This window comes from Bidens hawaiensis, unplaced genomic scaffold, assembly GCF_021521415.1.
Source record: "Bidens hawaiensis isolate Kalapana, Puna unplaced genomic scaffold, B.hawaiensis_p1.1 tig00018424_1, whole genome shotgun sequence".
In the NCBI taxonomy this organism is placed as follows: domain Eukaryota; kingdom Viridiplantae; phylum Streptophyta; class Magnoliopsida; order Asterales; family Asteraceae; genus Bidens; species Bidens hawaiensis.
In genome coordinates this window covers 11,909-25,328 of record NW_027492782.1, presented here as the reverse complement: position 1 = coordinate 25,328, position 13,420 = coordinate 11,909, and the positions used below count along the sequence as shown (strand labels likewise).

General features: G+C 34.1%; 1 pseudogene across 1 annotated transcript; it reads left to right on the top strand.

Moving 5' to 3' along the window:
* The first annotated feature begins 9,126 nt into the window (after positions 1-9,126).
* On the top strand, positions 9,127-12,212 carry LOC143555991 (mannose-6-phosphate isomerase 1-like; annotated as a pseudogene). Its single transcript, XR_013139300.1, has 5 exons — positions 9,127-9,420; positions 10,838-11,005; positions 11,072-11,290; positions 11,362-11,628; positions 11,756-12,212. The product of XR_013139300.1 is annotated as a mannose-6-phosphate isomerase 1-like (transcript).
* Positions 12,213-13,420: the final 1,208 nt, after the last annotated feature.

Below are 13,420 nucleotides of genomic sequence, written 5' to 3'. Positions count from 1 at the left end.
GTTGTTGTCTCCGGCTAAGTCCACCCTTGTCAATCGTGCACCATTCGAGGTAATTGACACATCATTCGACTTGTTTTTATCCCCTTAACAAAAGCCCTATGCTTATTTTGTAAATCGTGTAACATTGATTTCAAATTTTTGAAAATAAAATCGGGTTTGATATCTAGGGATTGACCATGAAAGAAGATGAAATCTACTTCATTTTCTAATTTTCGATGTCTTTTAAAGAAGGAGGGAGACGGTGTGACGATATTAAAGAGAATGGAGGCGAGTTGCAGGTTTCGGGCAAGTTTCCGACATGATGCGGCCGAAGAAGAAGATCCACGTCAGCAAATCACTAACGGAGTTAACATCCGTTAGTCGCGGCTCGTTAAAAACAAATACATCAATAGTTGGGACGGTCAGCAGTCAAGTGTAAAGTTGGGACTGATATTTACCAATAGGCCATAATTGGGATTATTTAAAACCAATATTCCTTTATGATATAAAAGTTAGAAGAGAATACCAACTCTTGATTCCTTTAAAATAAATCGCGTGATGGCGTAACTATAAATATGTAATTGAAATTACAAACAAAAGTTTCATAAGTACACGTGAAGTAAAAGTTATTATGCATGAAGTAAAATAATTACGCGTGAGCATAATCATGCGCGCCATACGCATAACATATCTGGGTTTTTTATATATACGCACACACTTTAAAAAGAGTATAACAATATAATACTCGAATTAAAGAGAATAAAAGACTCTATTTTATTATGCAACTTTTTTTTTAAATAATGTCATATAAATAAATTATCATCGCTTTTAACAAGCGTGGGATTATTATGTTCCGTAATTGCAATTGCGTCACCGTTAGAAATCAATCGTCCAGAATATCTGTATGTGGTTCAAATTGTGAGAGTTTTGATTTAATTGTGAGAGTTCAGATTGATTTCTAGCGGTGACGCAAATATACATATTAACTAAATACTAATAATTGATTCTCTAATTTCATAACTTCGGTTCATCTTTATGTGGTTCAAATTGTGAGAGTTTTGATTAAAGTTGAAGTCTGGAGTTTGTATAACATCTTTTTTGACACAAGCATCAAGCCAATACCTTTATTTTGATGAATCTGGGCACATTTTTATGTATTAGGAATGATATGTCAACTAATTATTTTGATAACTAGTTATTTTTATGTATTTGACTACTTATCTTGATGTATTTTCATATTTTCCAGATAACTTGTGTTTAAACATGACCGTGGATGAATTTATATTTAAATATGTTAAACTTCTGCAAATCATTCACAGTCCAACAAGCTCAAACTGTGAAACCAAACCGGAACCAAACTGTAACTAACTGTTTGGTTTGGTTTGGTTTGGTTTGGTTTAGTTTGGTTTAAGAGTTCAACGGTTTAATTGGCTTCGGTTTACAAGAACCAAAAACCTTTACTAACGATTTGGTTCACGGTTTAACCCAAAAACCACGAAAACCAGATCGTGAGCGCCCTTAATATAGTCAATAGTGTGAAAGAAAGAGTTGTGGTAGATAAGTGGACCTCAAAAAATTGGTTTTGGACCTCATTAGTTTTAACAAATTTTGTGTTAGGGTTAGACCAAAAGCGGCCAAGTGTTGTTGATCTTTCCCATTGCATCAACTAATATCATTTTGTTGTTATGTATCTTTTCAATATTTCATAAAGGCCATATTTGATATCGATACTCTGTTATCAAGGTGAACGGAATGGGACAAATAGTGACAGGAACACTAAGTTAAAAGGTTTGTAAATAAAAGGTAAAGTTATTTCAGAAAGGCCAACTAGTATGGCTAGTCATGTATAACTAATTAACCGTTATTTAATTGTAAAAAAATATTATTAGTTGTTTATTCACAAGTGAATATATTACAGAACCGCCAACTGACTCTCTCATTAAATCATCAATGCACTACGTAACTTGTTTTATATAGTTTTCACATGTCTTAACATAAAATTGGTTTTGAAATTAATGTTTTATATAGTTTTCACATGCACTACCAACTTTTAAAAGTGTTTCAATTACTCACTCAACTTTAAAAAGTGTTTCAATTAAGTCACTCAACTTTCATGCTTGATTAAATTAAAGGTTCTACCATGTTGTTTTAGCCTTTTTCTTTTTTGTTTCACATAGGAAATCTTTTTATCTTTTTTTTAAGTTGACTCTGAGTAGCGACGTAATTTTTTTTTTATTTTTATATTTTAATACAATTAACGTTTTTAAATTTAACTACATATATTGCAAATTCTGACCCCCGCATCTTATCCTTCATTTTTTTTCTTGACACACAAAAAATCGGTGAGTCTTGATTTGAAGATTTAGTGACTCGATTTGGAAAAAATACGCACCAGTGACCAAATTAGAACACGTTTGAAAGTTGATTGCTACTTATACATCTAACTCAATCTCTTTTAGAACGATGTGCCCAGTATCCGATTTGGCTTTTACAACAATTTACACATGCCATGTCCTTCTTCAAATAGTTGATTAGGTTCATATATTATAAAACGATGTCTGTATTTAACAAGTCCTAGCAAGTCTATCATTGCATGTCCACATCTTTTATTAGTTATTGACATGATATGATATGAATATAACTTACACCATACCATTTTGGTTACATGCATTAAACTTTATGAATATAATATAGTACAAGTCATTTTGCACAAATGACAAACACTAATAACATTCACATGGGAACATGTCAGTGAAAGAATAACAATGGGATATGTTAGTTGTACACCCTTTGGTTATCCACACACCCTAAATACGATCGTATAGGGGCTATACGATCGTATGGAACCCTATGTTAAAGGGTGTGTGAATAACCAATGCCCCAATAAAACGCAAGGGTCCATGAGAGAATTGGGATAAGACACCAAGAGCAACCACCCTCTAGCCTTTATTAAACTTTCTTCCTTTATGAAAATGCTTTTCCTTTTTTCCAATCTATGGACATAGGTCATGTGAAATGAGTGGACTCAAAAACAAGCAACCCATGTACCCATAGAGACAAAAGGTCATGGATACACAATTTTAGGCCATCACAATAACTAAATGTTATAATATTGAAGGTAATATCATAACAAAATGTATCTTTAAAATTGTACTTAAATTCAGGATATATTTTATGATATTTAAAATATTATTTTGAAATCATCCAAAAGGGCAAAAACTAAAAAGTAGCGTAAAAACATATTTAAATATTTTGGGTAAGGCACCATCTGGCATCCCCCATCAACTAGTCCCACAACTAATGTATGGGGCGGGTAAATCACATGTCTCATAGTAAATCGCGTGGTGTCGAGATTAGATTTCCATAATAGATTGTCATCTCGTTACCACTTAGACACTATTATGGGAGCCATGTTTAAATATTTATAACGTACTAATCTGACTTATTTAAAAATTGAACTAATAATTGAAAGATATGATTTATTTCACTTGTACTCCATAGCTGCTTAAAAATTTCAAAAAGATGTTAATGGATAATTAGTTTTATACCGTTTAATTGTAAGGCCCAGGGGTATTCCTTAACGATCAGGGTGTTAAAGCTAAGTTGATAAGAATTAACAAGTGGTCTATCACTCCATTCTTGATTTAATATTCATGATTTAATGAGTGCTAAATGTAAGGTGAGCTAAAATATTAACGTGCTTTAAAATCCTATACACACACTGACACACACAATAATTTAAGAATCAATTTTACATTAAAAAAAGAGAGGTAAAGAGGGATTAAACAATTTTCTTAGGGTGAGGCGGAGTTAAATAGGATAAAATAGGTGATGTGGTGATTATGTAAAGTTTAGGAGCGTGAATATATACCTCGTGGCTTAATAAGACAGTTAATAAGTTCTGTTGTGTTTGGACTTTGGAACCTTTAGTTTTGTTTTGGTATCACTTACAAAATAACAAAATACTAAATACATTTTTTTTTTAATTCAGGAAAACCTATCTTGTGGATGTATATGACTAGACGAGTAGTTAAGTTTTATGGGTTCGTGATTTCAATGCTACTTCTTTTCTTTGGGTGAAATATAGATTGAGCTTTTTTTTTTACTGTAATTTCAGGAAATTTATATTATTGCTTCTATAATATATGATTGTTTATTGGATTACATCGAAACAGAAGGCAAGCGGGCAACAAGCTGCGCCGCTACCCCTTTTGGAATCGCAAAACCCAATCTAGATTGAGCTTAGATTGAAAAATTGATGCATGTTCAACTTTGCTAACTTTTCATTATAATTGTGGTTTGTGTTGTTTGTTTCTCTTTGTGTGTTTGTTGGTTCTTCTTTTATTAGTTTGGTTGGATTCCTAGCTACTTGCTAGGATTCTCGTGTTTTTTTTTTTAATATAATTTAACCGTTAAAAAAAAGGTTAAGTTTTATAAGTATCAATTATTCTTTTTTCTTTTCTTCTCATATTATGATTTCTTTTCATTTGAAACTATTCATTTCTGTATTTAAACAAGTAACTATTAACTATAAAGTGTAATAATTGTGTGATATAAAGCCATGCTTTACTAATTCGGATGTGAATGTTTTAATATAATGATAACAATAAATCAATAACAGGTTGAAATAACTAAAAGTCCGTAATGTGTCAGTCGCAGATGCCGTCATAAAAATAAAATCAAGTGCTATGCATACATAAAAATCTCGATCCCCCCCCCCCCCCAAAATTTTGGTTAAGCCCCTTGATCGGCCCCTCTTAAAATTTTGGTTAAGTCCCCGATCACCCCCCTTATGACATATGAAAATAAATTCTGGGTCCGCCACCATCACAGTAATTTATTTAATTTGATATCAATACCGTAGTTTTAAAGGAATTTCAGTTGACTATGAACAAAACTTCAACAAGCCTGATAGTTGATTATAGTCAACATTACTTGAACAAAAAAAAACACACACACAAGAACGATAACAGTCAAATACTTTGTGGTGAGTTGTTTTCAAATCATTAATTGTGTTCTTGTTTCATAAAACTGAATGATATAATGTTTAAAATATGATTTAAATACAAAACTAATCTAAGCGACATTTTAAAGTAACTATATTAACTATTAAGTGTATAAAAGACATACACATGTATTATGATCATTAGCGTTGCAATACAGTTGTTTGTAGTTTTAAAATGTTGGTTGAAAAGTAAATCTTTATCAGAAACTGGGAACATAAATAACGATGAGTTACAAGTCGCGCCGTAGCCATCTAAATAGTACCCTACATATGGACACATATTTATAAGGCATGTCTTAACTGGAATCGTTTTGACCCATTACTTTATGTTAATGTGACATTTACTATTCAAATGATTATTTTTTCAACATGTGGGATGATTACTTATTCACAAACACCTGTGCCCTATGTTTTGTTTCTCTCATATATTGTTGGATTCCCCTTATAACTTAACTGGTGTTGGATTTGTGCTAACTTCAGCCCAGTCTTATTAATTAACAACTTTGCTTATATTTAAAGTTTATAACTTGATCAGCTCAGTATTTTCAATAAACACAACCATAATAAAAACATTAAGATGGCCTGGCCCCCTTTTTTTGCTCAGTGGTATAAATTTACCCGTTTCCGCCTAAAACTTTGAGCCCGCCCCCCGTCGTCTATGATTTCTTTATACGTATTGAGTCAGGCACCTCCTGCGTTTTCATCCAAGCTTCTCCACTGGTCTTACCACTTAACGTTTGTAAGAGAAGAATAAATACTCCGGAAAGCCTAGCTAGAAATATAAGCAGAGAAAAAACAACAGTACAACCACCATAGCAACAAATGCCAGTTGTAAGCAGAAGAAGGTAAAACATGTAACAACTGAATTGCAGAGACTAAAAGTGACATGTTTGTAAACCAAAGAGGGCCGATTAAGAGGGAGTGGCCGTTTAGCCATAGCTATTCAACAACTGGGGCGGAAGTATATGAAAAGAAAATTCCCGACTGATTGGAGGCTTGTAGCAAAAAGTTGTTGAAAAATAAGAGTTAAAATCTTTGATTAATTATCTAAGTTAAGAGTTGAATAATTTGACATTTTATTTACAAAATGAAGCACTTGTTTCCATCATAAGCAAAAAGTTGTTGAAAAATAAGAGTTAAAATCTTTGATTAATTATCTAAGTTAAGAGTTGAATAATTTGACATTTTATTTACAAAATGAAGCACTTGTTTCCATCATTCCATGTAACATATCTATCTGACTTTTATATCAGCTAAATATAGAGTATAAACCAAACAGATTAAACTTTTACGAGTTAGAAAAAGTATTTCTAAATCTTTCTCACACAGTCTAAACATATTGGACCTAAATATGTTTGAGAGTTAAAATGGTGTTTGATCACAAAACGCCGATGGACCTAAACATATTGGATCAATGCAATGGGGCGAGGGAAAAAGACGGGTAAGGCCCAATGAATATTTTATTATGAGGTTTTGAGGTACAAAAACCGTGTTAAATTTTACAAGGCATAGGTTCCTCCTACACCATTTAGGATCTTCATACACTAATTATTTTTCTATACGGCTCGTATTGGACTATACGGTCGTATAGTACCTAAATCATGTCAGTATGTGTCGGAGTTTGTCGTTCATTATTTGTAGTGCCTCGTATAGCCCTATACGGGCTGTATAGTGCCTATACGGGGCATATAGAGCTATACGGTCGTATAGACAATTTTTTGAAAATTTTAAATATTAATACGTTAATATGGCCGTATAGACCTATACGGGCCGTATAGACAATTTTTGGACACAATTTTAAATATTAATAAGTTAATATCTTACATTTTAATGTACTATAAGTACATAACATACTTGGCTAAATATGATATTTTAAAATATAATAAATTGTCTATTAGCATTTACATAATATACTCGGCTAAATAATTTGTAGTACTCCGAGAACATTCGTCTAAAATTATGTTATGTTACATTTTATAATAGTCTATACACAATAGTCAATTAATGATTAAGCAAACAAGAAAACATTTGGCCAAAACATACTGATAAACATTTTCTGCAAAAGTTTTCTATACGGTCGTATATATAGCCCTATACGACCGTATAAGTTTTATGGTGTGTCAGATGGCAATATGAGCCATTTAATACCTATACGGCTCGTATAGGTCTATACGGTCGTATAGGTTGAAAAAAGCTGTTTTTCTTTGTCCTCTTGTTGGACATGCGTAGCCTATACGACCGTATAGGCCTATACAAGCCGTATAGACATATGAAGATGGTGTAGGAGGATCACATTCCTTTTATAATGAGCGCCAGCACTGAACTCATCAGCATATTCCCTCGTATAGATCTTAACCAACACCTATTAATTTACAAATTAAAAAATTCCAAATCTCTGATATTTTCAATTACTACCAATTAAAATCTTACTTGCCTCAAATCGGCACTCTCACCTTTCATAAATGTCTCTTTCAATTGTAAGAAAACAAAAAATAACATGTATTCCAAATTTTGAAATGTTAAAAATTTAAGAATTATTAGATAAATAAACCTTTTTGAAATTTCCCTTATAAACCAAGAACACGTCATTTTTATAAAAAAAATTAAAAAACAAGGACATAAAACTAATGGTTTTACAAATATTTTTTCAAAACACATTAAGCTGTAAAACATTCTAAAATCCTAAGATTTTAATCCGGATTTACCGTATTTAACATGGGTTATTGAACTAAGATGTATAAATAAATCTAAGAATCATATGAACCGACAAACAAAACAAAAAATCAAAAAGTTTTAAGTTTGAATCCAATCTCAATCAGGCTCAACTGTAGTGGGAATTCAGACGGTGAGTTTTCCCCATGACAGAAGATTGTGAGCTTCGGCTACCTAGTGTTGTTTGCGATCGTGGGCATATGGGGCCGCATTTTAATAGAGGTGCACAAAAAACTCGAACCTGGAAACGGTACCCCCACCCAAAAAAAAACCCAAAACCGGGCTTTTTTATACCTGGGTTTTTACTATCCGAACACGTGCCCAACCCTACCAAAAGTGTGTGGATAGGGTATGCATTTCTGTACTAAAACTCGTACTCGAAACCGGACCCGATTTATGCTCAGTAATACCCGAAAACCGAAACCAGGTTTTTCCAATACCGGGAAAATACATGAGAGATTACCCCAAAAAATACCCCACAAAAGTGAAGCCCCTTAAAAGGCCCAATCTATACTTCAAAAATACGTTAAAGAAGCCAAAAAATTGTTTTTTTTTCAGTTACCCGAAAATTGGATATTCAAATACCCAATCAATCTGGAACCGGTTCCATACACGAAACCGAGTATTAAAAAAAACTGGATTTATGTACCTGCACCTTTTACCATTGAGTTATCCCATACAGCCCGACTTTATTCTTTGAACATTCAAGAAAACAAAACAAATTGAATGTTGATTATTTTTCAAGGTACCGATCCTTTCCTCAACGCTTTTCCACATTCTCATAATATCATTCAACATCTGAGTTGAGTCAGTTGACCATGTAAGTAACCAGTCCCAATCAATAAACCAAACCAATTTTTTTTTTTTTTGAATTAAATTACATTGAAACAGAGGCAAACGGGCAACAAGCTGCGCTGCTACTCCTTTTTGAATTACAAAACCCAATCTTGGAGTTATAACATTACTATGCATGACCCGTTGAACACGGGTAAGTAGCTCCATAGCTTCAGGCGCGAGGAAACCAATAGTGTCAAAAGCAAAAGCAATAAACTCATGTTGGTTGTCAAGACACGCCTTCTCATGTTTGGTCGCCTTCCCTGAGCAGCTTTCAAAGCAACTTGACCGGCTGTGAACCCACTACTCCGCACACAAGCATGTTTTCCTCCTATCCATCCAAACACCAAAATATCAGCCGGTCGAAGAGATGACGGGTCAGTTAGGAAATTCACAGGTGTTTCTTTCTTAACAGAGATTCCGGCCCACCTGAATATGTCAAAAGCACGTCCCTACCAATTTGAAATTTTCTATTAACTTAAAGGGTGCTTCGTGTAACTCCCTGCTTATTACAAAACATCCCTAAACTTGGAACAATATATTCATTCACCGACACCGTCGCCGACGACGACCATCATATCTCCATCGTATGCATAATGGTGATGGAGATCAACGATCTCGTGAGGCTCAAATGCTTGGTTCAAACCTACGATTGGGGAATAACTGGCCACCAATCACTGGTTGCCAGGACGTATTCAACCAACTGTGATTGTGAAATTGATGAGAACACGCATTACGCTGAGCTTTGGATGGGCACTCATGCCTCTGGCCCCTCGTATATTAAGGGGATCGGAAATGTGAGCTTGAAATCATGGATTGTGAATAATCCAGAGGTGTTGGGTGATGCTGTTGTTCGTAAGTGGGGTCTTGATCTTCCATTTATGTTTAAGGTAATTATTGCTGTTCCAATTTGGGTTAATTTTGATCTTTCATTAGGAGATTGGTTTTAATGTATTTGCAGCGTTGTAGAACTCGTTAGGCGCGTCAACAAGTAGGGCCCTACTGGTTGGCAATTAATTAGATTATTTTCTTTTTAATTATATATATTACTAGTTTTTTAATCCGGATAAAGCGCCGGGTAGGTCGAATCTGTTTATGTACCCCTTACGTTGTAGTTGTGTGTATTATTGTGGATTAAGTTGATTAACATATAATAAAACATTAAAATATAAAAAAACAGCATTTGTTCGGTTGGTAACACTCGAGCGTTGTGGTCTCGGGCGCTGTGACAGTGAGTTGGTAAAAATCGGACGTTGGTAAAAATTGGACGTTGGTAAAACCTAAGTGTTGTCGGACCCAGGCGTTGCGGCGGTGAGTCGACGCGAATTCGGTCAGTTTCAGTTACGTTCATTGCAATATTAGAAGTAAACAAAATTATTAGATTGGAATTTGCATATGTTATTTTTTTAATTATATATATAACTAGTTCTTTTTATTTGCCGGGTAGGTCGAATCTGTTTATGTACCCCTCACGTTGTAGTTGTGTATTACTGTGGATTCAGTTGATTAACATATAAAACTTTAAAAATATGAAAAACAACATTTGTTCGGCTTGTAAAACCCAAGCATTGTGGTCTCGGGCGCTGCGACGGTGAGTCGGTAGGAGTTAGGAAAACCTAGGTGTTGTCGGACCAGGTGTTGCGGCGGTGAGTCGACGCGAATGCGATCAGTTTCAGTTACGTTCATTGCGATATTAGAAGTAAACAAAATGTCGGTAAAACCCGAACGTTGGTAAAAAGTAAAAACCAAACTTTGTCCATCCCGAGTGTTTCATCAATGAGTTAATTGGCGAATTATCTTTTAATTATCAAATTTGAAAAAAAACAAACAAAATGATGTGAACCACTTTGGTGATGCCACTTGGCCCAACAGGGGTTTAGCGGCACCAAAGTTGTCAATTATATATATGTATAACTTTGAGGAAAAAAACATAAAATTTCACTTAAGTACTTCAAAGTTCAAGTAGGATAGTTCAAACATAAAACAATTGAACGTAAACATAACAAATCAGTGACAAAAATCAATAATTGTGGTTAATGGGTTAAAATCAAGGTCAAATTGCCGTAATAAAAACAAACGTGATTAATCCTGGTTTTTACAACACTGGTTACTGGTATTGATTTAATATATGTTGCTAACGACCGAAAAATAGGTTATTTTGGCTGTAAAGAACTATGATCACACGCCACTTTCGAAATTTTGTGTTTTGATTTTGTAATTTTTATGAGCTGATTCAATTGTTAATTTGGATGTTATGGTTGTGTTTATGTTATCACTAATATAATGTTACAAGTGCACATAAATCAGGTTCTTTCGATTGCACGGGGGTTGTCAATACAGGCTCATCCCGATAAGGAACTGGCAGGGTTTCTTCATATGCTGAAGCCGAATGTGTATAAAGATGCTAATCACAGGCCTGAAATGGTTTTGGCACTAACCGAGTTTGAGGCTTTATGTGGATTTATTAGCTTCAAGGTAAACACAGTTTTCGATTTTTGGTAATATATTAAAAATCTCTGACAGACTTGTGATTGGTTGTAGGAGCTTGAAGCTGTGCTTGAAAGTGTTCCAGAGATCATGGAAGTGGTTGACCAAGTTTTACCGGTCAATGTGGAAGATGGAGAGGAAAAACAAACACAATTTCTTCAGTCCATTTTCATTAAACTCATGTCAGCCGAAAGCACGGTGATTTCTGCAGCCGTGACCAAATTGACCACTCGATTAAACATGGAAAATAAGGAACAAATATGATCATGATTAGTAGTTATAATGTGCATATGATGGTTTTTGAATGTGCATAAGTTAATGCTGTTCTTTCGATGACTTATTAGACAAGGCAGTTAACTAGCAAAGAAGAACTAGCTTTGAAACTTGAAAATGAGCACCCGAAAGATATCGGGGTCATAGCATCCTTCTTCTTTAATCATGTCAAGTTGAACCCGGGTGAAGCTTTGTATATATCACCAAACGAGCCTCATGCATATTTGGACGGCGAATGTGTCGAGTGTATGGCAACCTCAGATAACGTCGTGCGTGCTGGACTTACACCAAAACACCGTGATGTCAAAATTCTTTGCTCGATGCTCACGTTTAAGCAGGTCACTTTACACTTGATTATTATTATTATTAATTATTATTATTATTTTTTTATTATTTTTATTATTATTATTATTATTATTATTTAATCATGACTGTTGATCTGATTATGTTTATTACATGTCTCAGGGTGCACCTGAAATATTGAAAGGTGTCACGGTAAACGAGTATACCAAGCGATACAACCCGCCTTTTGAGGAATTTGAGGTTGAACAATGCGTGTTGGACCAAGGTGGATCCGTTGTTTTCCCTGCAGTACCTGGTCCTGCAATTTTTTTAGTACTTTCAGGACAAGGTTTCATGTACACAACATCCTCGGCACCATCATCATCGTCATCACCACTGTTGTCACCATCATCTTCTTTGTCACCGTCTTCATCATCGTCATCATCATCATTGTTGTCTGGGGATTTGGTTCGTGGGGGAGATGTGTTATTTGCACCTGCAAACACGGAGGTTCATGTGAGTACAGAGTCCGAGCTACGGTTATACCGGGCTGGAGTTAACCACCTAATGTTTTTGAAAACATAAGATGGTGTTTATATGATCTCATTGTCATGATATGTAATTTATTGTATCCATAAGCGAAAAGAAACACATCAATGTTTACATGTGTTTATCGTCTATGTTATGTAATTTTTGTAGTAATAAACGCAAAGTAACACATACAAACATGTTTTTATTGTACTGATGTTATCCTGTTGTAGAAATATAAGTGGAACTTGTTTGTGTTTTCCAACTTGCTTAGTAGCCCTTTGGTTTTGAAGCAATGAAACTGACGCACTGAACTTGACAGACATTGTCAAATCCAATGATATGGATCCATGCTTTTAGGTTATTCCTTGCATTCGGCAAATTCCTTCGACACCTGGGCTGAATGGTACACCCAAACATAGATAACTTCCACATTGTTTAGTATCTTCGATCATAGTAACTAGGGGATCTGTGGTTCCTATGGTGCAAAACCGTGCTACAATAATAAGTTCAACCCGTATGAAAAGAATCATTTGATATGATTTCATCATCGAATTGAACGAATTAAATCGATAAAGAAGACTTCTAATGTATCAAGCAGAGAGTAGAACATATAAGACTTGTCTATTTCAAGTTAGTTCTACTTAACAAATAGAAATTGTCTAGTGTAGTAGTTGCCTTATCTGATTTAGATTTTGAATATAATGAAAACACACATTTCATTCTAAATTTTAATGACTATTAGACTTACTAATTCGTTAAAAGAAAATACATAGCATACAATACATGATGGTTTTCTTTATATGTTAAAGCCATTATTGCCAAAGATAATTCGATTTAAAAATGCAAATTGTTTAAATGTGAAATTTGCATAAGTAAGTCATACAAAGTATGCTCGAATATAAGGTCCTATAATATTAACATGTTTTAGGGCGCAAATATTAATGAATATGTTGCGTATAAGTTATCGAGTTCAAATGAATCAAGCTTTAGTTTAACCGCTACAAATGGGATCTTCGTATTTTCAGACATCTAACTTGAAAAGTGACTTATTTAAATGACGAAGTATTGTCTCCTACTACTAGTTTAAAGAAAGAAAAAACACCTTGCTTAAAATCTTTACTAATATTGTTGAATGTTTTGTTTATTATAACTTTTGCAAGCGTTTGGGTCATTATGTGCTGGCTTACATGTGATGTGCTTTTGTGAGATACACAAGAAATCTTATACTTTCTAGTTTCTAGACAATAATTGTAAATAGACAATCCACCAACTATTTGAGCCAGTATGTTCTTCAAAAAGATATTGATATTGTATAGA